This window comes from Gekko japonicus, unplaced genomic scaffold, assembly GCF_001447785.1.
Source record: "Gekko japonicus isolate JY-2015 unplaced genomic scaffold, Gekko_japonicus_V1.1 scaffold264, whole genome shotgun sequence".
NCBI lineage: Eukaryota > Metazoa > Chordata > Lepidosauria > Squamata > Gekkonidae > Gekko > Gekko japonicus.
In genome coordinates this window covers 778,288-805,899 of record NW_015162484.1, presented here as the reverse complement: position 1 = coordinate 805,899, position 27,612 = coordinate 778,288, and the positions used below count along the sequence as shown (strand labels likewise).

Genomic DNA, 27,612 nt, shown 5'->3' with positions numbered 1-27,612 from the left:
TGTCTGATGCAATGTAAGATAGGGGAAGAAAGTAATACCTAGGGGTGTTAACTAAATCACACTTGCTAGAACCAGCCAGCAAAGTATGGACCTCTTTGGCTGCAGTCCAAGAGACAAAGGGATTGTTTGATAGAAAGCTGAATCTTAGGAGTAGTAAAAAAGACAGAGGACGTTGAGAAGGGATGTGGCTAGCAAAGACCTAACGTTTGGTCTTTACTTTTACAGTTGAATCTCCAGGTGGGTGGCACCTTACCAAACTGTAATCCCACCTACTTACAAGTCCATCCCATGACCTCCCTCATTGGTGCATGTAGATAGAGGCAGGTAATCTATGGGTTGGGCGATATTTGAAACTATACACTATCTCATGGACCACCATCTGGCCAGGTGTGAAGTCTCGGCTTCCTGTGCCCTCCTTGATGTGCAGATGAATCTTGGCTTTACCAGGCGGACAAGGCACCATCAACAGGAAATGGCAATTCAGATGCAGATCAGGTCCATGTTCTGTGTGACATCTAATGTCTTCAGCAATGGGGGAATTTCTTCTTCTTGGTTGTTGCCTCTGCCCACAATGGCTAACATGTGCTTCTTCTTCCCATAAGGCTTTGAGCTGAATGTGTGCAAGCTACATTAACATGAAATGCAGGCAAGTGTTCCCTATGTGAAATCTCTCACAGTGGGTGATGCAAACAGCTTCCTCTAGGCCTATGGTATACAGGTGTGTGCACAGTCCATGTGTTGCGTGTGTAAGCAGATATAAAACCATAAATTAGTCCATTTCTCAACACTATTTTCTAGTACATATAGTTCTTTTTCCTTAGAACCAATTTTAATGATGCACAGACATCCAACTTTAGTAGAAAAACCAAGAAAAATCCACATGTGAATAGACTGTCATGTGAATGGCATAATATGAAAGCTGAAAAGGAAGATACGAAGTTGTAGGGGGTTTTATAGCTGTGTTTCTGTATCTGTGTTTTCGGTGTGAGTTTGCATTGGTATCAGTGCTTTTTTTGTTTTAAAATGTATTTATTTTATTTATTTGCTTAAATTTGTACCCCACCCTCCCCGCCAAGGCATGCTCAGGGCGGCTAACATCATAAAAACATAATAATAAATATCATAAATATCTAAAATCATCTAAAAATGCCAGGAGAGAGACACAGAGAGAGAGAGAATAAAACATACTAAGATTTATTCTCATGAATTTCCTCTCACTTTCTGTCCCACATGAAACTCTCACCCCTCCCATGCCTACCAACGCCTCCCTCAGGAATCTACCCCTCCTTACTGATCATTTTAATCACTCTATGGTCTTTTTGGATGTCCCTTTCTGTACTTTTCCTGGCTTCTTCACTAGTCTTTTTGAAATGCAGCAACTAGAATTGTACATGGTATTTCAAGTGAGACCATGCCATAGAGATGTATGGGGTTTTTACATTATTAACAGTTCTATTCTCAGTACCTTTCTTGATGACCCCTATCACAGCATTCGCCCCTCCCCTCCCCCCACTCACCATTGCTGCTGCAAAGAGAGTCTCTTTCTTGTGTTAATCAGGTCTGGCAATTGTTTCCGCAGTTTTCCTCACATGTGTGAAGGGGTCTCATAAGTTGGCATGACAGACTTTGAAAGTGGGGAATGGCAAACGATAATAACACAACATAAACAGCTTCAGTTGACTTTAAAGAACAGGCTTATTCTGATGCATTCACTCACTCAGCCTATGAGTCTTTATGATGCCCCTGGACTCTTCTGGTTTTTTCCCCCCATGCAACTAAGAGGCAGTCATAGCTATAGCTTCCCTCTGTTCCTTTTCTGTGGGTCAGGCTGCCATTGAAGTCACAGAGCAATGCCAGGAGAGAAGGGAAAAGCACAGAACATGGAAATCCTACAACCCCTTGCCAGGAGACCACACACACACACACACACTCAAATCATGAGGGTTTCCTTGTATCCACTTCAGACTTTGGGACTGTTCATTTCATGCCTCAATCTTCTGGCAAGAGCAGGCCACCAGCAACAGCTGCAGTCTGGAAATAGTTTCTTTTCTGGCCAATGCCATCCCCCCCTTCTACTTCCAAGTCTTTTTCTTACTCCAGATTAATCCTAAAGTGCTGCTCCATGTTCATTCCCTGCTGCTGAGTTCTTCGAGGGGAGAAGGACAGGCTGAATTAGCTCCCATCCAGCTGCCTGCCTTCGAGTGATGGGGTTCCTTGGCAGGCAGGCATGCCCAGTAGATGGGGAAAGTTGATGCTTTCTGGCAAAATGGAGAAAGTCCAGCAGATCAGAGGTATTATTGCAACAAAGAGCCCTTCCCGAGTCACAGAATGAAATCCCAGGCATTTGTCTCAGCACAGTAATTAACTGGTGTACTTCAGTCCAGCAGAGCATGCTTATCAAAATAGTTAAACAAATTCACCATAACATTTGGCCAGTGTTCCACTTTAGAGGGAGCTCAGAGCAGACCCCCCACCCAAAGAAGGGGCTGCTCTCAGCCTGCATCACTGGGCAGACTTTTCCCGAGAGGAACAGAGGGAAGCTGCACCCAGTGCTGGGGTTCTTTGACTAAGTACTTGCTTGGTTTCTGCAGGGGTGGGCAGACCAGAGGGGCAGTGAGAAAACAACAATGGCTGCTGCTAAGTGGGCCAGGTGAGAAGAAGCATATCACATGACACATGTGTTGGTGTCTTCCTGCATGAAGGGGGAGCAGAATCACACACTTACTGGGGGAAGCCCATGTGCTTAACAGTCTTCCTGATCCTTCACTGGCTGCTGCTATTGCACTAACTGCTGTTTCCAGACCCCTTTCATTTGAGCGGGGACAGCCAAAACCCAGGCCTGCCTTACAGTTAGGGATGACAGTCTCCAAGTGGGACCTGGGGGTCACTTGGAATTACAGCTCATCTCCAGACGATGGAGATAAGTTCCCCTCCCCAGGCGCCATCCCCAAAATCTCCAGGAGTTTCCTGACCTGGATCTGGGAACCCTGTTTCCCCTCGTGGCCAGGGGGGACCTGGCAACCTTACTTACAGTGGCCCTGCCCACTTTCTGAGAAGCTTGGTGGGTGCTAGGGGAGGTACTGGTAGGCACTTGTCATGATCTGGGCTGTGCCACCAGAGGCCTACTAGGCCTAGGGAGCCTGGCTAGCAGTAGGGTGAGGCTGGGCCTACAACTCCCAGAAGCCCCTGAGAGGTTTTGGAGCCAAAATTGACCAATAGGAAAAGAGGAGGGCTTGGAATAAAAGATCTGGTGCAGCAGGAAAAGCTGTTATTCCCAGAGGGCAGAGCCAGAAGGAAGGCTGCTCAGGGAAGAGACTCTCATCCTGAGGGAAGGGTGAGTAGTCTAGTGCCACTTGGAATGGTGAGCTAGGGACAGTATCTATTTAGACGCGTTAGGGCATTTGATTTCTTTACTTTTCACCCACTTACTGTTATATTTCTGCACCTTGCTTGTTTGACCTCTTATAAAATAAACTATTTTTATTGTTCACTCTGCCTGGTTCTCACACCTATTATTCAGCCAAAAGGGAGGTCTAAAGGCCTGGGAAGGTGCTCTGGGCCTTCTCAGAAGAGCCTGGAACCAGAGTGGTGGCAGCGTCAGGTGACACCCCACCTGAGCCATGACAGCACTACATTGGGAAACCCTGGTGTCCACTGGTGTGTGTCAGTGTGTGCGCACTTACATGTGCAAGGATGAAATTAATTATCTTCCCTTATTTATCCCTGCCTCTGTCTGCTTTTACTATCTACTGTGTTTCAAATTTTAAACTGTAAGCCCATCATAGCAAAGACCTGTTGTCTTGTATTCTGTCAAGTGCCAAGCATATTGGTGGTGCTGTAGTATATAACTAAAAAATAGTACTGTGAGTGGCAACCATTTACTTTTATGAGGAAAAAATTAAAGGGGCATGCTTGCTCCCAGTGACACTGAAAATTAAGCCTGCTTCTACCTATCTATGTGTTTGATTCCATGTTTTTTCCAAGGAGCTTTATGTGCCATAGAATCCCTCCCACTTTATCTCAATAACAGCCCTTTGAAGTAGGTCAGGTTGAGAGCATGACCAACCAAGAAGTCCAAAAAGACCCCAAAGCCTATCAGTTGTGTAGGGGTGGTGGTGGCAGTCATGAGAGGCTGAGGCAAGGAAAGTGCAGAGAAAACTGTAGTGTGGCTACTTCACTGCCAGTGCATTTACAGCAGTAACAAAAATTCTTGTGTGGAAGCAGAGATATTTACAAAATTATGCATGGGATAGAGAAGGTAGCGAAAGAAGTACTTTTCTCCCTCTCTCACAGTACAACAATACAAGAACTTGTGGGCACTCAATGAAATTAATGAGCAGTAGGCTTAGCACAGATAAAGGGAAGTACTTCTTCACCCAAAGAGTAATTAGCATGTGGAATTCAGTGCCACAGGAAGTGGTGGCAACTGCAAGCACAGACAGCTTCAAGAGGGGATTGGATAAATATATGGATCAGAGGTCCATGAGTGGCTATTAACTGTAAGGTTAAGATGATGACCTGCAGACCGGAAAGTCTGTAGCTCAGCAGTTCGAGACCCTAGTGCTACGTGATGGAATGAGCTTCTGTTTCTGGCCCCAGTGCCTGCCAACCTAGCAGTTTGAAAGCAAGAAACTGCAAGGAGATAAATAGGTACTGCTTCGGTGGGAAGGTAACAGTATTCTGTGCACCTCGGTGTTTGGTCATGCCGGCCACATGACCACGGAGAAGTCTTCGGACAGTGCTGGCTCTTTGGTTTGGAAACGGAGATGAGCACCGCCCCCTAGAGTTGGATTCAACTGGCTTTCGAGCAAGGGAAACCTTTACCTTTATAGATGGCACACTGTGTCTGGGGCAGTGATGATCTGTATTCTGGGTGCTTGGGGCAACAGTGGGAGGGCTTATGGAGTTCTGGCCCTGCTGGTGGACCTCCTGATGGCACCTGTGTTTTGGCTACTGAGTGATACAGAGTGTTGGACTGGATGGGTTACTGGCCTGATCCAACATGGCTTCGGTTATGTTCTTATGTTCCCAGGCCCTAACGTAACACTTTTACCACTACCACACAGGTCTTTCTCCATAGGCTAATCATTGGTTCAGTTTCTTGATCAGTGTGGAATGGATACTATATATATAGTAGTTTTTTAATGAATTCTCTAATGTAATCCCATTGAAGTAAAGCATGGATTTGTATGAGTAGGTGTGACCTTTGAAGAAAGCTATTTTTATTCTTTCCTGCTTTTCCTCCTCCTCCTCTATAACAGAGAAATCTTGCAGTACAACAGATGGCCAAAGAATACTTTTAAAAAACCCTGAAAAATATGATCCCCAAACTTAAGAATCTTACAGGAGTGTTTTACTTTAGTAATTTCTGACAAGCATATAAGAAAGTGTTTTTAAAATCTCAGTACTGTTAAGACACAAAGAAGAAAAAAATCTAATATAACTGTGATTTCCAAAGTAGGGCCCAGTTCTTAAGCTGTACTTAGTAGTTAAAGAAAATTTTATATGATTACCACTAAATTTGCCATACAGCAATAACTATTCACCATATTGGATAGACAATTCAGTAGGTACATCTCAAAATTATGGCAGACGTCTTTTTCTGTGTTGCTCAAATGTAAGAGACTCAAGTGCTTCTTCTACATGTACATCTTCACACAACATGTTCCTTCATTACATAAGTAGTTTGATCCAGAATCAGATACCTATAGGAAAAATGACATATCTGACCTGCTGTTAAGGAAGCAAAAAGTATTAAGAAGTGCATTCTGTATATAAAATGTTTAGTACTTTAAAAAAAAGCTTCAAGTAGCATTTTCAAGATGGAGATTAATTCTGAAACACTATGATAGAGACAGCAGCTTAAATGGTTGTTTTGTTACCCAGTAGAATATGAAAAAATGCTCTTTAAGAATCTTAATCTATTTCTAAAGTTTATGCATCTATTAAACATGTTGTTAGCTGTGAATGCTGCAATGCATCTTCATTACTGTTAATGCATGAGGAGTTACCTGCCAAAGTACAATGACACAATGAGTGAATGAAGATAAGTTAATGTAAATCGTTTGAAAATCTTGTACTCAGTGCCATATTTCTGTGTAAGTTCCACCATACTGAATAGTATGTTTGCTCATATGTTGCTCATTTCATATGAAATGAGCAGGTTGAATGGGGAAGATGCATATATTTGGCAGCTGTGATCAGCAGAACAATTCTATGTAGAAGTTACTGCCATTTAGGCTCTTTGGAATAGGGTTTTGCTGTTGGTCATTGTAGGATTGCATCTCAATATACTACTAAGAAATTTGTAGAACTTGTGTGGTTGCCTTGTTAGGGTACTTACATGGAACCAGAAAATATTTGCACCATATTTCCATTAAAGGCATGACAAAGGAGGATGGTCACAGTACAGCAGTTGCCACCTGTGGGAACTTGTGCCATGGAATCAAAAGATCAGTGGGTACAGCAGAGCCCAGGGTCAAGCTCTTTGCTCAGAACGCACCAAGGGAAACAAAAATACTAGAAGCTGAAGCCTGAATGGGCCACAGTTATTCTACACAGTAGTCTGGTTCTTCTGTGTTTTGCATTCTAAAGTGTGGTGGAAACAAAATAATTGGAATCCATATACCCAGAGAATGCCTTTGAAGACTTACGGGTTGGGCATTTTAAAATCTTCCCCATGCACCATATCACCTCTTCCATAATCATCTAAGCTCTCAGGAGCCTGAACAGGCTAATTTTTTTGTTTAACTGACTTACACTGTTTTCAGCCCTGAATCATATCTAAGCAACATCAAGCTGGTCTTTTTGCTTTCAGTTAGTTGACAAAGTCATGCATTTTTGCATATCTGGGAAATTTCCCGAGTATGTATAAACCACTGCCATGTCTGTGAGTGCTGTTTTTGCTGGGCTTTTATGACCAGCATAAACCATCCAGTTTCCTATTAGAAGAACTGCATTCAATGAATCATAAGCAGAAACATTTCCCTATTTTCTGCAGCCCCCTGTACTCCCTGAAATGTCACTGCCACAGTTTAGGGGGTGCTCTGGAGCAGTGCACCGTCTAACATGGGAAGGTGCAGCTTGAAAGGTGGCACAGGGGATTTATCCTCTGGTTACAAGTAACATCTGAGCTGAACAGGACTGCTGTCAGTTCTAGCTCCGCGCTGGTGTGAGCTACCAGCCTTGTCCCCAGCTCGCCATCCACCCAGCGGTTCAAAAGCTTCGGCGAGTAGATAAAATGGGTACCACTCCTTAGAGAGGGTGGGCACACCAAAACCCACCCCGTGGGGGAGGTGTTAGCCGGTGAACGGAAGGTACAGTTCGCAAGATCGAAAGCCCAGAAGATCTCTTCGGCATCAAGAAGCCTGTAATGGGCTGTTCCAGCCAGGCGGTGGCAGTATGGAGCTACGACCTGAAGAGTCCTGGAGAGGAAGAGCTGACGTCATCCAGCCAAGCCAAGCCGAGTAGGAAAAATGCCGTCCGGATCTGAGTTGCAACTGAACAAATCCCCGTCGGCTGCAAAACGTGCACTATATAAAGATTATATGTGTTCTCCTCCCTTACCCCTATAAAGCATTGTTAGTCCCTTGTGAAATGAGTATATGTAAATCGCTCAGAGCCAGCAGCTTTGCAAGGATTGAGCGATCAATAAATTGAAAGATTATTATTATTATTATTACTATTATTCTACTTCTCCCTTTTGCACAAGCAGAAGTATTTTTCATTCATCAAGAGCTACTTTGGACACAACCCCCCTGTTTGCTATGTTTTCTGGCGCCAGAGGACTGAAGATTCCTCTCAAACACAGGAAACCTCCAACATGCATTTTCAATACAGAGTCCAATAAATGCTTTGTTTAACAGAAGATGCAGTCCAACTTCTCAAAAGCTATCTCAAAAGATATCCACTATCATGGTAGTGCTTGGTATCCTTTTCTCATTGAGTCCTAGCAGTTTGTGGATGGAAACTTCTCTGCTTAAGAAGAGTAGATTTATTTAGGAGTCTCCCTTAGCCTTTCTTTTGCTAAGTGTTCAGGGTTGGTTATAGACAGCTTGAAGCTAATTTTTGCTTTTCATCGTATCTCTATACACTTTAATAAATTACATAAATTGCATTGCGGGGGGGGCGGGGTATAAATTGAATAAAATAAATAAATAATAAATACAAGACAGAAGACTTTGGTCTGATGGGAAAGCCACCTGTGAGCCTTGATGCTTGATGACACTGCCTGGTTTTAAAGAGAGAGAAAAGAGAGCTCATCCAAATAGGTTTTGCCTTCCTTTGAAATTTCCTTATTGGAAAGAGGGGGGAGGAGTAAATAAAGTGGCTGTGGTAAATTGCAGTCTAAAGGTGGCTGAACAGTGCTGATCCTGAGTCAAGATGGTCCTGATCCATCACAGTAGCTTCGTAATATATGGGACCATGAGGAAAACGTAATTTTTCACTATGATATAGTTCGTAGCTGTATTGTACTGACCCAATGGTTATTCATTACAGTGATTTATTTTTGCATTCATTTTGCATTTGTATTCATCATTCCTACCAGTTGTCTCATGCTTTAAAAATGTGCTTTGGCAATCATTTTCAATAAATTGTTATTTTATTTGCTAGGTAAATATGATAATAAACGATTACCCTGTGACAATTTTACGCCCCAGTTGCTTTACCTTTTCTATTTAACACTATAAATGTCGGTACATTTTGATATACAAAATTTAAAGTGACAGATTTTGATTGTGGACAGTACTAAGAAAGGTTATGTTAACAATGCATTATTTTAATAATTAGTGAAATGCATATTATTGGGCATTACATGTTTAGGAAGAGCTTGAGTTCTGTGGAACCCCCTTAGAGGAACTAGGGATCATTCTGTATGCCCGTGATTGTCCATGCAATCCCAGTCACCCAGTGTCAGAGGCAGGCGGTCATTTTCCTCCAATAAAGTAGAGGTTGATGTTCCACTTTTTCTATATATACTTTCCCCTAAAGGACTGAATAGCTATTTTCCCTTATATTGGAGATGTTCTTGGAACAGCTTCTAGGATCTGGACTAACCTATTCCTTCCATCCTGTCTTTGGGATGCTGCCAAGTTTTGGTTCCCTAGATGACTTGCCAATTAGAATTATAATCAGTCATAGAACTTCCTGAGTGCTGGTGAGAACTGAACTTCTAGGGAAGGCTGAATTCAAATAAAGGCTGAAAGAAGAAGACATTTACTTGTTATCACTCTAGAGGTTTTGGGTTGGATAACAGCAAGAAGTTACTTTCCGCTTTCATTTCCCATCTGCTTTCTTATGGAAATATCAGTTACTTTCCTGTTACAGGTAGATCAGTGTTTAATACTGAAATCTAGAACATTAATGTGTGATTAGAATAGCATACAGGGCTGGTGCAGGAAAAGTGAAACAAATGATTTTTGTTGACATTCCATTCTACCAAGTTTACCAATTGATGAACTTTATTCTAGTGGTTCTTAAACGTTATATTATGGGGCTTCATCAACAGAATTCTTTCACTGTCTTAGTGAGAAGCCATCTGCCATCATGCTGTAATGACTACAATATCTCTTCCTGCTGTCCAGTCTGATCTTTAAGCCAAAGTTGAATGTTGCTGTATAATTTTGTGTTATACAGTTTTGGCAGGAAAATAGCAGCAGCTATTCTGTTACTTTCAGGTTGGAGAATATAGCAAAAATCTTTTTGTTCTAACTCCTGCTGGAAATCTGACCCAGAATGTGTCCTAATGGCGGAGAGACATTCATATTTTCTTCAACATTTTGTTAGTACCATGGGTAGTGTCCATTTGTGGTATACATGAGAGATTTTTCCTGCAGAAGAGCTGATCATTGTATTTCAGTAAACCTTATAGTCACAATTAGAGCTACTGTTGGGGACTGGAGTGCACTAAGTGAGCAGAATTATGTTCTGTATTTGATTTGGCATCCTGTATTACACCCTTCCAAACAAGCATTTTGGGACTGAGAAGTGGAAATTTATTTTGTATATGTCTTGGAGAAGAAATGTCAGAAAAATACACAAAATGCCAGATTTAGAGAATATTTATTTATTTAGATTTTTACCCCGCCCTCCCAGCAAGGCCGGCTCAGAATACACTGTATAGTTGACCAACATAGTATATGTTTCCATAAAATCTTCCAACAGTGTGTATTCTAAAAAACAAATGATTTGTTGATAACTGAACAAAATTGTCTATGAAACAATAGCAAAACAGATATGAAACTATATGAATTGTGTCCAGTAAATTATAATAATGAATGAGTATCATACCACCGTTAATATACAAAAGTGCAAATATTTTATGTTTGCATTTCTTCAAGATTGGCCATTCCATCTATATATCTAATACTGAAGTCGCCCCCTGGTGTGCGGATACCTAAATCCGCGCACCGGGGGCAGATGGGGGGGAGGGAGAGTTTTGTGCACACGTGGGGCGGGCCCCAGGTGTGCACAAAAATCTAACCCCCCCAAAAAAATATCGGGGGGATATTTAAATCCCCCCGAAACTGACAGAGCGTTTCCTGCGCATGCGCAGGAAACGCTCTGTCAGTTTCGGGGGGATTTAAATATCCCCCCGATATTTTTTTGGGGGGGTTAGATTTTTGTGCACACCTGGGGCCCGCCCCACGTGTGCACAAAACTCTCCCTCCCCCCCATCTGCCCCCGGTGCGCGGATTTAGGTATCCGCACACCAGGGGGCGACTTCAGTATTAGATATATAGATGGAATGGCCAATCTGCTTCGAAGCCGGGGAGGCGGGCGAGGTTGGGGGAGAACAGCGAGGCCCGGGCGGCTGCAGCCCCTCAGCCCTCGCTTCGGAGCCGGGCGGACGGCGGGGAGGGCAGCGAGGCCCGGGCGGCTGCACTCAAAAGAGTGACATAGAAGGCTGCGTTTTCTACGGTATCGACCCCCTCAAGTGTTAGCGCTTTCTGCTACCTGGGAAGTTTTCTGGACTTCAAACAAAACAGACGCTAGGTGGGCCCGGTTCGGAAGGGCGTTGCGAGAAGAGGGATATGTGGTCTTTTCTCCATCTCTGCCCTTCCTCGCGACCTTTTGATTCCTCCCATCTAACCTCGCCGGGCGGGCCGTTTTGCTGCTATGGCAACGGAACTCTTGGCGCGGCCTTGAAGGGTGGCGGAGTGGAAAGCGAGGAGTGCTCATGGAGCCGGCTGTAGGTGAGGGCGACGGGGGCAGGACGGACGGGAGCGGAATCGTGAGCCTTAAATGCATCACTTCGGGCCAGTCGCTCTGAGGGGCCAGCGAGCTTCATGGAGTTGTTGATGGGGGGGGAAGATGTGGGCGGGTAGTACTTTGGAGGAAAGGCGGGATACAACCTGTATTAATAAGAATCAATAATATAATAAATAGATTTCCGTAAACACTGGAGGAGTGCAAACACTGGCGGGGGGGGGAACAGCGATTACAACTACAACTTAAAATAAACTACAACACAGTACGCAACATTTTGTTGCGGGTCTCCACTTGTTATTATTCTCATTTGTAGATGAAAATAGAACTACAAGAACTGATTTTCTCTTGGTTGACTTCCCATTCTACTAGGCTCATGCTGTTTGTGAGAAGTTAATTTAAACCAAGTGTGGTCAGATTTAAGATACTTGCTGCAGGTACAAGTTTTTGATTAATATGAATATAATATGAAACCTAATGCAAGAAAACCACAAACTGCAAGAATCACATATAATCCATATTTGAGCCCTGAGAGGCATAATCATCTTTGCTAATGAGTACACATTTTACAGCTCATGCTTTACTTGCGCTTTGAAGTTTGTCTCCATACAGCAACTCTAAGGTCAGAGATGGAGTATCCAATGAAACTGAAAATGCTATCCCAGTGATTCTTTATTATCTGTTTTTAATGTCTGAGGTGTCTGTTCATTATCTTACATTGTGAACTTGCCAAATGGCATGATGAACTGCTAAAGGTCATTTGCTTGTGGTGGCCTATAAGGCCATGCAAATGAATGAGCCAAGGAGACTCTGCAATAGTGTTTCCAGAGTGAGTAAAGGACAGGAAGCACCAGAGTCTATTGTAAGGCTCTTTGAGGTGTGCATCTGTTAGGTGATCTGATGGTGATAAATAGCTGTAAAGTTACATCATGTCACAGATATGGCCAGGAATATAGGGGAACAGTTGCTGAATGGGGGCGGGAGTATAATAGCTCAGCCTCCTTCCAGCCTACATCCCATCCCAAAGGTTGTAGGTAGTGGTGCTAGGATAAATGACCCCCCTCCGACATTAGTGTTGTGTAAAGAATAAGACCATGGTCCTTCGGGACTTCCTGCACAAGTAGAATGTAGACCGGGCGTGCATGACCAAGACCTGGGTGTGGGATGGGGAGACTGTAGCTCTCTCCCAGCTTGCTCCACCGGGTTTCTTGGTCCTTCACCAATTGCAGACTAGGGGGCAGGGGGGAGGAGTGGCTCTATTCATTTGAGAGGCTTACTCCTTCAGAGTGCTTCCGCCACCAAAGATCCCAGGGATTGAGTGTGTTGGCCTAGTGTGGGAGGCCGGGAAGAGATTGGGGATCTGGCTGGTGTACCAACCAGCCAATGAATTGGCCAATAGCCTTCTGTCCCTGATGGAGGCTATATCAGACTGGGCATTGGAACACCCTAGACTGATAATCTTGGGTGACTTCAATGTCCATGCCAACAATGCAACCTCCACTCAGGCAATGGATCTGGTGTCGTCCATGGCAGTGCTAGGACTTTCCCAATATATAATGACCCCCACTCACCGGGCTGGGCACATGCTTGATTTGATCTTTGTGGCGGGGGTTACAGTGGACTGAATTACTCCCTTTGGCTCTATTCATTTGAGAGGCTTACTCCTTCAGAGTGCTTCCGCCACCAAAGATCCCAGGCATTGAGTGTGTTGGCCTAGTGTGGGAGGCCGGGAAGAGATTGGGGATCTGGCTGGTGTACCAACCAGCCAATGAATTGGCCAATAGCCTTCTGTCCCTGATGGAGGCTATATCAGACTGGGCATTGGAACACCCTAGACTGATAATCTTGGGTGACTTCAATGTCCATGCCAACAATGCAACCTCCACTCAGGCAATGGATCTGGTGTCGTCCATGGCAGTGCTAGGACTTTCCCAATATATAATGACCCCCACTCACCGGGCTGGGCACATGCTTGATTTGATCTTTGTGGCGGGGGGTACAGTGGACTGAATTACTCCCTTGGCAGTACCATGGTTGGACCACCTTGCTCTGAAGGCCCGTCCAAATGTCTCACTCCAACCCTGTTTGGGTGGCGAGCATATTTTAGCTCACCCGTGGAGCTAAATGGACTCCATGTAGCTTCAGTTGGCTCTGTGGGATCCGATGCCCCCTGGCGGTTCATTAGATGAGCTTGTAGAGGACTGGCATAGCCGACTCTCAACAACCATAGATGAACTCACTCCCTGACGTCCCCTGCGCCCTCGCTCTAAGCTTGTCCCCTGGTTCACCCAGGAGTTGCAGTTTATGAAGCGAAGGCTAAGATGACTAGAGAGACGGTGGCGGCGCACCCACAATGAGGCCACAAGGATGTCTTCTAGAACGTTTATGAGATCTTATGAGATGGCAGTCAAATCTGTGAAGCATGAATTTTATGCGGCTACAATTGCGTCTGTGAGCTCACGCCCAGCCCAGTTATTTAAAACAATTTGGTCCTTGTCTGCTCTGCCACAAGGCAGGCCAAATGCTAGAGAATTGGATATTGGCTGTGAGGCCTTTGTGAGCTACTTTGTAGATAAAGTCTTGTCGCTCCGCCGCAACCTCCCCACCACATTTGAGACAGTGATCGAACTTGAGGCTCCATGCACGTCTTCAATTATGGATCATTTCAGTGTGCTCAGCCTAGAGGAAGCTGACAAACTGTTCTTGATTGTATGCCCAACCTCATGCTGTCTAGATCTATGTCCATCATGGCTAATTAAAGCTGGCCGCGATGGGTTCCAAGGTGCCCTAAGTGAGATCATTAACAAGTCCCTCGTTGAGGGAGTGTTCCCTAGGGCACGTAAAGAAGCAGTGGTCCCCCCGTTCTTGAAAAAACCATCTTTGGACCTGGCCAAATTGGCAAATTACTGTCTGGTTTCCAATTTGGCCTATTTGGACAAAATAATAGAGAGGGCTGTGGCAACTCAGCTACAGAGCTTTTTGGATAATGCTTCCATCTTAGACCCCTTCCAGTCTGGTTTTTGCTTGGGCCACAAGACAGAGACAGCACTGGTTGCCCTCACGGACAACCTCTGGACGCATCTGGATCGGGGCAGATTGGCAGTACTGTTGTTGTTGGACCTGTTGGCAGTGTTTGACATGGTGGACCATCAGTTACTGATCCACCACCTTGCCGACACGGGAGTCCAAGACACTTGGCTTGCCTCCTTTCTCTGAGGTCGGGGACAAAGTGTGGCGCTAGGGTAACAGCTGTCTTGAAGGTACTCACTAAATTGTGGAGTGCCTCAAGGGGCAGTGCTTTCCTCGATACTATTCAACATCTATATGCACTCCCTTGCCCAGATTGCCTGGAGGCATGGGTTGGGTTGTCACCAATATGCGGATGACACCCAGCTCTATTTGTTGTTGGGCAGCCAGTCTGACTCTAAACTGGAAGATCTGGACCGGGCGTTACAAGCTGTAGCTGGATGGCATAGACTGAGCTGACTGAAATTGAATCTGATGAAAATGGATGTCCTGTGCCTGAGTTGGGGCAGTCCAAGGGTAGGGATCCCACTCCCAATCTTCGATGGGGCGCTGTTGGTGCCAGCGCCGGAGGTTAGGAGCTTGGGAGGCCCAGGTAGCTCCCAGAAGAGAACATGGCCCTGCGGGACCTTTTACAGTTCCGTAGGGCCTGCAAGACGGAGCTCTTCCACCAGGCTTTTGGCTAAGGGGCCGCCACCAACACCACCACCACCAACAACATCACCACTAAAGATCACTAATGACTACTGAGAAAGACAGAGCTCAGTGCCCTGACTCCACCATTACAGCCTGTGCCTGCCACATATATACGATAAAGATTGAGAAGCTGATGAGTAAGGCAGACCAGAGATTATATTAACATAACTGTTGCCACCATCCCTAAGTGCCGAATTTACTGCCAACCTGAGCCCGTTGAGAGTGGACGTACCGCTGATTGTATGTTTCTAAACACACTTTACCATAGCTATATCGCCATCGATATGTTAATGTTTTAATAATTTTATCCTGTATTTTATATTGATATTTATATTATTGTTTTTCTATTGTTTCCTATGTAAGCCACCCTGAGCCTGCCTCGGCGGGGAGGGCGGGGTAAAAGTCTAATACATAAATAAATAAATAAATAAATAAATAAATAAATAAATAAATATTAGTTTACAACTAGCTAGCTCTTTATGATATCGGATTGTTTTTAGATGGTTATATCTATGTTATAATTGTTCTTATGTTTTATCCTTTTGTAAGTCGCCCTGAGCCTGGTTTGTCGGGGAGGGCGGGGTATAAATTGAATAAATAAATAAGTGGTATGTTTCTGCTCACCAGAGACAGAACTGGTATAGCCTTTCAGTTAAACATGCTAAAAAGGAGTTGAGACCCAAAATAGAATCGGGTTGGAGAAGGGCAACAAAGTAACGCACTTATACGGCCTTTTATAGATTAGAAGCCATCTACTCTATATCAATAGATATTATGTGTTGAGGCCTTGGTGCAGAAGTGTCTGAGAATAACACGAATGTCCAGATCGGGTGTATTGGTTGAAGGCCAAAATATATTCTTATGTATGAGAAACTTATAATCACTATTTTTAAACAGACTTTGTTAAGATTAAAAAGTAGGAAGTATAGTAACTTTGTATGGTGTTTGAAGTTATACAATAATCAGTTAGCCAAGAATGTGTGCCCTTATCAAGTGGGCACCTAGCCATTATTAGGAGATGCTTTTAAAAACCTTTAAGGGAAGTTGAATTGATTGGGAGCTTCTTCTTACAAGGGGCCCCTTGCTTGTGACTTGCTTATCTGTGGGTAAGAGACATTTATGGATTCATGCAATTTATTTCCTTTAATTATCTTTGTAGCTGTAATGGATAATATCCTTTTCTGTTAAGTCAGACAGTATTAAAGATGCAAAGTAGCTAGACCTGTTTTGGAAAAATCCTTCCTAACTCCTCCTATGTTGAAGAACTTCCAGCCAGTCTCCCATCTTCCATTCTTGGACAAGGTGCTTGCTTCACAGCTCCAGTGGCTCTTGAAAGAGACTGATTTTCTGGATGCATTGTAACCTGGCTTCAGGCTGGGATTTGGATCAGAGACTGGTTTGGTTGTCTTGGTTGATGACCTGTACTGAGAACTCGATAGGGAAAATGCGATCCTGCTAGTTCTGCTGGATCTCCCAGCAGCCTTTTATACTATTGGCCATAGTAGCATACTGAGTTGGGGCAGTCCGAGGGTAGGGATCCCACTCCCGACCTTCAATGGGGCGCCGTCTCAGCACTGGGACTGGGAGGCGCCATGTTATGGTGGTTTGAGTCCTTTCGGGGGGGGAGTCTCAGAAGGGATAACTTCCCCATGGTCATTGGCCTGTGGTTTGATCGTATCCCCCATGCTAATAAATATCTATGTGAAGCCGCTAGAAGAGGTCATCAGGAGGTTTGGGCTGTGGTGTCAACAATATGTGGTGGGTGGTAGTGTCAACAACTCTACCTTTCTTTCCCACTTAATTCCAAGGATGCTGCTGATGTTCTGAACTGGTACTCAGTCAGTAATGGGCTGGATGAGGGTGAAAAGCTGAAACTTAATCCTGACACGATAGAGGTTCTCTGGGTTAGTAAAAAGGCAGACTAGGAACTTGAGATCTCTCCTGTCTGTGATGGGGTTATACTCCTCTTGAAAAGTCAGGTTTGCAGCTTGGGATTGCTACTCAACATAGCATTACCTTCAAAAGCCAGGTGGCTACTGTGGTTTGGAGTGCTTTTGCCCAACTTTGGCTGTCAACTGCATTCATGCCTAAGTTGGTTAGATCTAGCCACAGTGACCCATGCCTTAGTTACATCTATACTGGACTATTACGAAGTGCTCTACTTGGGGCTACCTTTGAAAAGTGCTCGGAGGCTACAGCTAGTGCAGAACACTACAGCTAGATTGCTAGTCAGGGCCAGCTATTGGGAGCATGTGATCCTGATATTGCAGCAATTACTTCAGTTACTGATCCACTCCCGAGCCCAAACCAAAGTGTTGGTTTTGACAGACCATCTTTTCCCATATGTTCCTGCCCAGGAATTAATATTACAGGCAGAGGCCTTCCTGACTGTCCTATCAATCAAAGAACCTTGTTTGGTGGGTACACAAAAGAGAGCCTTTTCAGTGGCTACACCACAATTATGGAACAGTCTCCGCAGGGAGTTGCACCTTGCATTCTCACTTTTGATCTTTAAAAGGCAGTTGATTAAGTTTCCTAGCAGGCCTTAGTTGTGATTTTAAATTTTGGATTTATGTTATAACCTGCTTTGAGCTCTGTAAGGAAGGTGGCTAATGAATGCTTTAAATAAATAAAATAGCTACGTTTTAATAAAATATTAAAATGGAAGCAAAGATTCTCTAATAGTATCATTTGTATACAATGAACCTAAAACATATTGCCAGGAATTAATTGATCTGTTATAGGAAAGCTAACTAGATCTGTAGGGTTTCTTAAGTGCATTCCTGTATTTGTATCAGGCCTGACCAGAGTCATGCAGAACAACAGAAAGATTTTCCTTTTAATTAGGGTCTGAATATATGGGATGGCATGTATCATGATAGAGAAGACACTTGAAATTTATAACTTGACATTAAATTTGAATGTCATTCAACAGACCTTTATGCACTGCTAGCACAATAAGCCTATATGTTTTATTATCATTACATACACATACAGGAAAGAATTTAAAAAATCATCTGTTCTAAATTTGTTATAGGACTTGTTTTACCTTCCCAGTTTTGGGGAAGTTTTGCAAAGTTTTCACAAAGGTATTTCATATGTGATATTTCCCTGTGATTAGAACCTCATTAGATTGTGGGCATTTACACGTCTAAGTAAGGAACCGTGCATGTACATCAGAGCTGTATGATTTTAAGACAGGATACTTTTATACAATGCTTGCAAGCCCAAGTTACTTGTTTTCTGAGCACAGGGTTACTCGTGGGACAATATCCAGCAGTAAGAACCCCCAGCAGAAAATTTCTGTCTCTGGAACTCTCATGCCAATTTTAGTAATATTCAGTACTGTGCACATGTCCTTTGGAAGCTTTTAGGTGGATAAAATTTTACGGCTTAAGCATTGTAAGCATAGGAGATAACACATTGGGGCAAGAGTAGGCAAATGTCTGTCTTCCCTATCCTTTGCCAACTGGCCACCTTGGCGGACTATCCTGGCCAACTGCAATTCCCTGTCATGCTGTTTGTCCTGACTTCTGCCTAGAACTCAGAACTTGAGCAGATTTACTTAATGACAAGTGATTCGCTGATTCCCTTTGCTGATAACTAGTTGGTACCTTCTGTATGAGTTCCAGTCATCATCATTAGATTATAATGATAATACCTGCCATTATAAAGTGCTTGGAGTGTTCAAAGCACTTCACATTCATTATCTTGTAAACCTTTCAGCCTTTTCGTAAAGGAGATTAGTATTAGTATCCCCATATCGCAGATAAGGGACTGAGGGACTGAAGCAGAGGCTGAAGCTTGCCTAATGTGCCCAAGTGAGTTTGTGATAGAGATGAATCTAACCAGAGACTTCCAGTTTCTAAATCATAGGGTCAAACTGGATATGAGGTCATCCCCCATTTTAAAAAAAGTTAATTAGGAGACTCGGGTGGTTACTTTGAAGATCAGGGAAAGATCATTGAAGAAAGGGGTGTTTAATTATTTTTACAACACTTTAATTATTTAAATCCCCCCCCCAAGCTTTCCATTAGCTCCACAAAGGAGGGGGGAGTGAGAAGAAAGAAGACAAGTACTGGCTGTATTTCCTTTTTCATAGTGAGCCATTTCACATTACCATTTTTAAACCGTTATTGTCCAGTCATGGACTAAACCGGTACTAGGATGGCTGTTTCACACAGCCTTTCCCTCCCGGTAAGGAGCCGTCTCTGAAGCGGTGTGTCATTTAAAAACTGTGACACTTTCTTTTCCGACCATCCCCCCCCCCCGCACGCATGACCTCCCTGACAGGGTTTTATAAAAAAACATTCTATTGGGAGCGCTATGGTGCTGAAGCAGGACTACAAATCAGTGCTATAGTCAGGGCTCTAGTCGGGGGGGAGCTCTCAGGTACGGAGCTCCGGAAGAGAACCTCTAGGGGGCGGGGCGGTCACGTGGTGAAGCCCCGCCCCCTTCTTTACCCCGCCCTCTGCTTCGATCCTCATTCCGTTTGGGAATGAGGATGAAGCAGGAGGGTAAGTAGCCGGGCCTTCTGACACACTTCCGGTGATGCCAGGGGGTGTGGCCTTCTGTCACTTCCGGTGATGTCAGGGGGCGTGGCATATGCAAATAAGTTATGCTAATGAGTTATGCTAATGAGCTCCGGCAGCTCTTTTTCTACAACAAGACCCCTGGCTATAGTGACCCCATTGAGATGCCTGGACTCCATTTAGATACACTGACATTCGCTACTGCTATCACCTGGAAACAAGGAGCTCATTGGATTCCGAGTTCAAATGTGTGTGTGTGTGGGGGAACCGGACAGTTTTGAAACCCAGGAAGCTTTCCTTCCTTCCTTAACTCCCACAAACCATGGACTGTGTGTGCTTGTGTGTGTGTGTGCCTGCGTCTACACTTCCTCTAAAGCAAACTTTTTAAAAAATTGACCAAACATCTGTCTTACCATTTACTTATGCCCCTGATCTCCTGCTTAATCACACTGTCCAATCAGGTACTTGTTCCAAGTGACAGCAGTAGCAAATGTCAGTGTATTTAAATAGAGTCTAGGCATCTCAGTGGGGTCACTATGGCGCTGGTTTGTAGTCCTGCTTCAGCGCCATAGCGCTCCCAATAGAACATTTAAAAAAAAGAGGATGATCGCGCACGGGGAGAAGAAGGGCGCGAAAAGAACTGTCATCACAGGAAGCGCTACAGGGCATTTTATACAGCACCCCATAGCGCTTGAGAAGCCGTAGAAGGGATTGAAGACTGGTGGAAAGCAGTTTGAACAACGCTTCAGGCATGCTTCCCAAATGGGACAGAAGCATTTTTGTGTGAACAGGTAAATATATTCCGTCAGGGAATAGTTACTAAAACGGGTCTGTCTAAAATGTTAGGGGAAAAAGTTTGTGAACAGTTCCTGAAACGGAATACATAGGCTGTCTGAAATTCCCTAGTGTGTGTGAGCGGGAAGAGGCATGGATAATTAACTTTAGAAGCCTGTGGGGGGAATCATAATTATAGATCTCTCTTGTCATGTCTCATTGTTCCTTAGCCACTATGCTGCACCTGGGTACTATAAGTGCAATCCTTTGCGCAGTTACTCCACTCTAAGCCCATCTATTTAATGGGCCTAGACTGGAGTATATATGCCTAGGAGTGTACTGTAAGTGGTGTGTTGTTAAAGAGGGTAACATCTTGGTACGTTCTGTCATGTGAAAGAGAGACACAGTGATGAGTTTGAAGAACAGGAGAGAAACAGGCCTGGGCTTTTCTGGATCCTCATTTTCCTTGCTTGTAAGTTCCTGTTTCTTCATTTATTTATTTTTTGTTCCATACCTGTTTTGCCCTCTAGGTCAGGGGTGTCAAACCTACGGCCTGTGGGCCACAGCCGGCCCACCCAGACCTTTAATGTGGCCCAAGAGTGGGGCTGTCTTCTCTCCCCCCTCCCCTGCCCATCCTCGCTGTTCTGAGCTTGAGCTGCTGTAGAGCAGGTGGGGCTGCCTCAGAGCAGAAAGCAGAGGGCAGGGCTGCCAAACTTTCCAGCCACCGCTCCCAGCCTCCATAGTCCTCATCCCAGGTAGGAGCTGGGGGGGGGGTCCTTCTGCTGTGATCCTTGTGTTTCTTTTTTATTTTAAAAAATTGCCTTGCAAAATCCCACTATTCCCCCACCCTTCCAATTTAGGCAGGCACGTTTTAAGGGCATGGGGGGGGGAAGGTTTGGGACCAGCAAGGATTAAAATATAGAGTTCTACAAATTCAAGGGAGTCCAGTTTTGCAGAGAAATATTAAACACACACACCCTCCTAATGTGGAGCTCTGGTGTAATAAGAACAGAACAAGTGCTTAAGAGGACACCCACAATTATTATCTCAAACCACCCTGTAAAACCCCCCTGAGACACTGGAGAGCCACTGCCACTCTGAGCGGACCGGGGGGGGGAGCTTGCAACTCTCAGCCATTTCATGTTCTTCCCCTGGGTCCTAGGCTCAGACCATTTATGTTTGGTGTAGTGGTTAAGTGCGTGGACTCTAATCTGGGAGAACCGGGTTTGATTCCCCACTCCTCCACTTACACCTGGCTGGATGACCTTGGGCAAGCCATAGTTCTGATAAGAGCTGTTCTCAAAAATGAACAGTTTCTGTCAAGAGCTCTCTCAGCCCCACCTACCTCACAGGGTGTCTGTTGTGGGGAGGGGAAGGGAAAGGAGTTTGTAAGCCTCTCTGAGACACCTTTGGGTAGTGAAGGGTGGGGTATAAATCCAATCTCTTCTCTTCTTCTTCTATATTTGTAATTTATATTTATTGGGGGGGGGAAGGTTTGGGACCAGACAGGGTTAAAATATAGAGTCCTGCAAACTCAAGGGACTCCAGTTTTGCAGAGAAATATTAGTTTTAACACACACACCCCTCCTAATGTGGCGCTCCAAAGGAATAATAGCAGAACAAGTGCTGAAGAGGACACCCAAAATTATTATCTCAAACCACCCAGTAAAAAAAACAACAACTCTGAGACCCTGGAGAGCCACTGCCACTCTGAGCGGACCAGGGGTGGGCGGGCGGAGAAGCTTGCAGTGCTCAGCCATCTAATATTCTTCCCCTAAGTCCTAGGCTCAGACCATTTATATTTGTAGTCTATATTTTTAAGGGGGTAGGAGATTTGGGACTAACCACAGTTAAAATACAGAGTTCAACAAACTCAAGGAATGTCAGTTTTGCAGATAAATGTTAGTTTTAACACATACACATACCCCTAATGTGGGGCTTCAATGAAATATCTTTAATTGTGCTTGTCTGTGTCCTTTATAAAAATTATATCTCTGCTACCTGAAATTACATTTTATGACACACATGATGCAGCCCAACAAAGTCCAGTTTATATCAGATCTGGCCCTCATAACAAATGAGTTCGACACCCCTGCTCTAGGTGGTTGATTTGCTATTACAACACATCAGGCATACCTTCCTGCAGATTTAAATTGCAGGGTTTTTTGCTGGACATAAAGCATTGTAAGATCAAATCGACCACTAGAGGGAGCAAAACACATGCAGAATAGACCCCCCCCCGAAAAAACAGGAACTTGCAAGCAAGGTAAATGAGAATGCAGAAAAGCCCACAGAGGGGAAAGTCCTTTCTGTGGCCAAGGAGCTTGTAATATCTGTGAACTAAGCCAGATGTGACATAGGAAATTTGTGATTGGCTCTCCCAAAATCTTAAATTATCTCAAAAAGAAATTGCTGCCATCGTTTTACACTCTTGGATTTTAGCAGGTGTATGCTGTGTGCTGTTGGTATGTTTTAAGATCACTGACCTACTCTTAAACTGATGGTGTTTTAATTATTCTGTTTACTGCTGTTTTTATATTTGTGTTTGATGACTTATTGTGTTTGGTTTATTATGGTTGATCCTGTCGTAAGCTATCCTGTAGATATCTGTTTGGAGAGGTGAAGTATATGTATTTTAAATAACTAAATACTAACTAAACAGAAAAAATACTATACATATGCGGCTGTGTGAGGATTGACGTTAGGCTTGTCATGGAGGAGGTTGTAGTCTTCCTTGAAGGAGCAGGCTTATAGTTTAGGCATGCTAATGGGTCTCAAACAACTGTTGGGTGCTCAGGTCTCTTCCATGTCATGGTTCATCTTTTATAAACTTCAGCTGCTACACCAGGTATGGCCATTCCTCAGATAGTGTTATCTGTGCACAGTGACCCATGTTTCTGAAAGCATGCAGGTTAGATCACTATAGTGCACTTAATTTGGGACTGCCTTTGAAACTGTCCAGAAATTTCAGTTGATCCAGAGTGTGACAGCCAGGTTTTTGTGAGGGGCTGGGTACAGGGATCATATCACCTCTGTACTGAAAGATCTGCACTGGCTACCTGTTTATTTCTGGTCACTAAATGCTGTTTCTTACCTTTTAACTTCATTTTACTATTGATGAATGTAGCTCAGTAGACTTCAACCTTGGGCAAGAGCTCTGTCCATCATATCTGTATCCAAACATCCACCACATGGTAAACTATTACCCAGACCATAATGGCAAGAGTAATATAAGCAATCAAAAGTCCATATGTAGCAGTGTATGAGCTTTCATGAGTCACTGTTCACTTCTTCAGATACCTGAAAGCTCATCCCCTGCCACATATTTTGTTAGTCTTTAAGGTGCTACTGGACTTTTGCTCTTTTATACTGCTACAGACAGACTAACATGGCTACCCCTCTTGCTCTATAAGCAACCAGAGGTCCTGTTCTTCAGGCTTGTTTATTTAGTCAGTGTCCTAGATTTTTTGTGTATTGTCTATAATCCCACTGGGAAGGTTGTTGTTAAGAGAATATTTCTAATTATTTAGAACAGCTTTGCTCATCTAAGGAGGGCCTTCTGCAGGTGCTAACCTGCAAATGGGCAAAATCGACAACTGCTCATACACATGGCTCCTCTGTTGTCGCCCCCACTTTGTGGAATGGTCTGCCCAGAGGAGGTCAGGAAGGCTCCCACTCTCCTGGCTGTCCACAAACTATATAACACTGAATTATTGAAGAGGGATTTTCTATACAGGCAATAGTGTAGCATTGTACAAAATGATTTACAAAGTTATTTGGACAGATTATTAGGGTATGTAGTCTATACTAGGGGCCATGGTGGCTCAGAGGTTAAGACGCTGAGCTGCAGACCGGAAGGTCTGTAGTTCAGCAGTTTGAGATCCTAGTGCTGTGTGATGGAGTGAGTGCCAGTCTCTGGCCCCAGCTCCTGCCAACCTAGCAGTTTCGAAAGCAAGAAACTGCAAGTAGATAAATAGGTACCGCTTCGGTGGGAAGGTAAAAGTGTTCCGTGCGCCTCGGTGTTTAGTCACGCTGGCCACATGACCATGGAAATGTCTTCGGACAGCGCTGGCTCTTCGGCTTTGAAACGGAGATGAGCACCGCAACCCTAGAGTCGGATTTGACTAACTTTCGAGCAAGGGAAACCTTTACCTTTACCTTTTTAGTCTATACTACTGTGTATAGTTTGCTGTAAGCTGGATCTTATTGTATCTATATATCTAATACTGAACTGGCCCCCTCTGTGCAGATCCTTAAATCCGGACATCGGGGGCCCCTGGGGGGGGGAGGTTTGTGCACACGTGTGCACAAAAATCCTAAATTGTGACAAAAGCATCGGGGGGATGTTTAAATCCCCCGGAAAGTGCCAGAGCGTTCGTGTGCATGCGCACGGAACGCTTGGCGACCCAGGCCGCCGCCGCTTGGAAGGGAAGCGGCGAGCAGCGAGGGGGGGCAGAGCGGCGAGGGCGGGGGGAGGAGAAAAAGCCGCGAGGCTTCGGAGCCAGGGGGAAGGAAGGCAGGAAAAGCAGCTGGCAAAGGAGGCAAGTGCCGCGCAGAAGGAGCAGGGGCGCCCTTGCCCGGCCCAGCTTGCAAGGAGCCAGCCCAGGTCCTCCGCCGCCGCCGTAGCTGTCACGCATCGCCGGCCTCGGCGAGCCAGCCCCTTCCGCACGCCCAGGGGTCATTTCGTAGAAAAAGAGCTAGGGGAACTCATTAGCATAACTCATTAGCATATGCCACACCACCTGACATCAGGGGCTCGGCGGTGGACCTGAAAGGCCAGCGGGAGTGCGAGGGCTTCGGACGGGGGGGTGTAGTATCGGAGCCGGGGGTGGAAGGCCAGAGGGGGGAGATCGAGCAGGGGGGGCGGAGGAGGAACCGGCAGGATGGGGGGGACTTACCTCCTCCTCCTGCTTCCTCCTCCGCCTTCTGACTTTGGAGCTCTGCCTCCCTCCCCACCCCCACCCCCCGCGAGTATCGCGGGTCCACCCCTTGTAATTTTATATCACTTAATGGATGCTTTGCTTTCGCTCTGTTTTCTAGACTTCTGGTTGGTTCTACAACCCAGATCCTATTTCATTGTTTATTGAATGTACCATCCTGTTGATTGTATTAACTCACTCTGTGTAATCCACCTTGAGTCCCATGAGAAAGGCAGACTATAAATAACGTAAATAATTTTTAACTGTGCTTGAGACTGCGCATTTGCCAGGTCAGCTGTTAGTGTTCTGATTTTTTCCTTGTCCCTTATTTGTACAGCTTTGTCTTGCTGTTGGTTTTAATAGCTTCAGTCAGGACTGGACTGAGAGAAACTGGACCTTTTTGTTAATCTACAAACAGGGATACAGGTTCTTTGCCAGAAGCCACCTAGGGTTGCCAGGTCCCCTTGGCTTGCCAGTGGGTAGATTAGGGGGGCATTCCAGAGATGGGCTGGGGTGTTGCACAATGTCCCCAATGCGAAGATGTTACACGGAAGTGATGTCATCACGTTGGGGATATCACATAGTGACTCTGTGCATTTTGGGCAAAACTCTGTAGGGTTTTTGGCCTAAAACTGTAGAGTTTTGTCCAAACAGCAGAGCATCAACACACAACATCCTGGTGTGATTATGTCACTTCTGCCTGATGTCATCATGTCAACATCCCTGTTTGGGGGTGGGGATTTCCCCGCCGGCCAGCTAGAAGCCTGCAAAATTATAGGAAACCCTCCCCAGGCTAGGGATCTGGAAATCCTAAAACCACCTGATTTTTGCTTTTCTAGGTTTCCTGCTTTTTTTCAGTAGCAGGGCTGGACTGATGGAAAAGAATCAGCAAACATAGTATAAATGTTTCCATGTTTAGGAAGGAAGAAGGCAATACAGATTTTTTTTTAAAATCTGAAAAGATCCAAAACAACAAAGTGAAGGTTGATATGGTTGTTGCGGTTGCCTTCCCCTAATAGATATTCATAGAAAACGTTCTTTCATTTTAACAGCTCGGCCTGGGGGGGGGGGGCACTGTAAATACACGACTTATTCTTAAAGATCAATTTTTTAAAAGCAAGTTCAAAAGAAAAGTGTAGTGTTGTTAATCCATGTCCAGTCACTGTCAGGTTTTAAAATAAAAGTGTCTAGTCCTTGTTTTAAGTGACTTGTTCTCAGAACACTTCAAAGGGATTGGTGTGTTTTTTGGTTTTGCTTTATTTCACTCTCCCTTGTTTTGTTCTTTTTCTTTAGAGATAATAGTATTTGCTCCCTTTTAAAACCAAATGTGTAGCACAAAACAGTAGTTTATGATATTTTAGAAAGGTAGCTCATATTCTCAAAAGCTCTGGAGATTTAACAAGAGCTGATTTAAACATGGCAAAATCTATGCAGAAGCCTCTGAAATGCCTGTGAGTATTTACCATGGCTGGAGTAACATTTAAAAGGCACACAATTTATATGAAAATCATCCATAGCTGATATGCACATGTATGGGCCAGCATGTAGCCTTAATAGTCTTATAAACATTGCACATAATGTGGAACACCAACAGAGGCTCCTCAGCCTTCATGACCATCTAAAGAAGCCCAAACCATCAGTATTGAGAACAGAGATGTTAGATCGCACTAACAAAGACTCGGAGAGTGGTTTCAGCAAGTGATTTCAGCTTTATTGAAGTAACGAACAAACACTCAAACGCATTCAAAACCAGAATAGTTTAACAGTGGGAGCTAGGCTCCTTTTAAACATTTCCGGGCTAACATAGCCACACCTATTTACAATAACCAACCAATAAGGTTGCTTAGACAAGGACCAATAGGAGTTCTTCCCGCTTAGGGACTGTGTGTTCTTCTGATTGGTCGCTGGTACAGGGCGACCAATCACACGTTAGTTCGGAGGAGCCTTCGTCGGCTCGAAGCTTAACATTGAGTGTCAATGGGGCGATTCAAGTGAGGATTCCAATACATCACAAGAGCGGTACATTGATCTAGCAGAACTCTATTATAGGAATGGAAGATGTATGGACTTCTTAATCTTTTTTTTTAGAAATCACAGAAATGTTAACTATTTTAAGATCATGCTGTGACAGACTGCACTTTTTAAAAGCTTAGAAGTGCTGTACAAACAGCTGAAGGACTGTGAAGGGTTAATTCTTCACAGAAACAGAGGGCCTTGAGTGACAGGCTGCTGCAAGCAATCCAAGCATCAGCTGAGCAGAGAAAATCTTGAGAGAGCTGCATGCTGAGAAAAGATTCAGTCAGATTTCTGCCTTGATGATTTCAGCCCTAGCTGAGAAGAGTTGAGTACTGACAGTTTCAGAATTCAGCCCTGACTGAGAGCAGTTTAACATAGACAGGAGAACTGGGGAAAGTTGGTAAGGACGAGTGGGTAGTTAGATGGAGACCCCCATTCAGGCC

The 27,612-nt window shown here is 44.4% G+C and overlaps 1 protein-coding gene across 1 annotated transcript in view; it reads left to right on the top strand.

Moving 5' to 3' along the window:
• LOC107105874 (bifunctional heparan sulfate N-deacetylase/N-sulfotransferase 3) overlaps positions 1–27,612 on the top strand; it is a 104,736-nt gene that overhangs the window by 1,627 nt on the left and 75,497 nt on the right. The window lies entirely within an intron of this gene.